The sequence below is a fragment of the Chiloscyllium plagiosum genome, unplaced genomic scaffold, assembly GCF_004010195.1.
Source record: "Chiloscyllium plagiosum isolate BGI_BamShark_2017 unplaced genomic scaffold, ASM401019v2 scaf_23463, whole genome shotgun sequence".
NCBI lineage: Eukaryota > Metazoa > Chordata > Chondrichthyes > Orectolobiformes > Hemiscylliidae > Chiloscyllium > Chiloscyllium plagiosum.
In genome coordinates this window covers 1-1,583 of record NW_025162751.1, presented here as the reverse complement: position 1 = coordinate 1,583, position 1,583 = coordinate 1, and the positions used below count along the sequence as shown (strand labels likewise).

Sequence of the window (1,583 nt, the reverse complement as noted above, 5' to 3'; positions counted from 1 at the left end):
CTGACACTTGCTCACTGTGTTGCTGTGATCATAGAGTGACTTGGTGGCGCACGGCCAGAAAAATGATACAGATCAAGGGTTTTGCATTGTTGAATCCAATTGTCAGTTTAGCCTTATTTAGGATTTTGAAATTGTCTGTTGTGTACACAGGTGCATGTCAAAAATATCTGAGTGGAAGAAAGGTGTTCTGAGTAATGACATTGAGCACTATGCACTCTCCTCCAGTCTGGAAAACAATTCCTCACAGACAACGTTACACCTCCTGCTGTCACGGGCTCTTCATTCCATTGACTTCAAATCTTCATAGAAATCAACAGACCTTGTTACATCGTCATTTCTTCATTTTTGTTCAGATCACTGTGAGCAGAGAGTCACAGTGGGAGTGTGTTTGCCCCACAACCCAGAGGTAAGACGATATTCTTGGAACCGTCCTGTCCTATTTATCATTTCACCAAGACCAAGGAGAAATATCTGCTGCTCAGCATAATTTACGCAATTCACTTATTCATAATGTGAAATGTGCCCCGGGCTTACGTGACGAGGTGGCCGAGAGGTTAAGGCGATGGACTGCTAATCCATTGTGTTCTGCACGCGTGGGTTCGAATCCCACTCTCGCCGCTGTTATCCAGGATTTTCAATTTTGCTATCTTTGGATGATCACAGCCGTCCAATGGTCTGTTTATATGCATCGACCCTATAATAAAATCTCAAAGAATAATTTGAGTCTGTTGCCTAAACTACAGTGAAATGTAGATTGAAATGGGACAATGAAAAGGAACGCGATTGTCTTTTCCAAGTCAAGTTGCTGTGAACTTTTATCGTATGAAAGAGATCCAGGAGAACCAAATAACGAGAGATGCGAAGTGCATGTTGATACATGCGATTCTTAATGAGTGTTTTGTCAGATGAAATTTGTAGCAGTTGGGTAGAAGTGATTCATCTTGGTGGAAAGAGCACAGAGAGACAGCACGAAACAATGGAGATATTTCAAAAGTGGCAGGAGCTGTGTGTAGGGGCACCCGAGAACTGGCTGTAAATGCACAGTAGAGAATTACCGATGTGGGTACCGTGCATGGGCACAGACAGACTTACACATTGGTCTTATCCTTTCCCCCTTGCTCTCGCCATTAATGAATGCTGGACATAAGACACATATAAACACAAAATGTGGGAAGGAAACTCCCTCTCGTTATGCACACACTTGATGCATCATATTGAACTATGAACAACTGGAGAAGTCAGCAAGTTAACTGCAGGGACTGAATCTAAACTGTGTATCAATAACCGCAGATTTATGCAGCATAAACATGAAAACTGATTTGAAATGTCTTTATACGCATGTCATTAACAGACGGTTCGTTCTAATACCCGTGTGGCTGAAAGACATAGACACCACATTTCAAGGTGGATGACATTACCAGTTTTGTTCAGAAATTGAGATCTATTTGATCATTTGACACAGTGACCAAGTTTAATTTAAATAATACAAGCCAAATTCCCTAACGTGAAATAAAAGAGTGATTCCATTACAAACATTGTCCTTGCTAATTAGCAGTTACTCAACATGAAAAATAGAATGTGAT

General features: G+C 41.1%; 1 non-coding gene across 1 annotated transcript; it reads left to right on the top strand.

Moving 5' to 3' along the window:
- The first annotated feature begins 536 nt into the window (after positions 1 to 536).
- On the top strand, positions 537 to 618 carry trnas-gcu. Its single transcript has one exon. It is a non-coding gene; the product is annotated as a tRNA-Ser (tRNA).
- Positions 619 to 1,583: the final 965 nt, after the last annotated feature.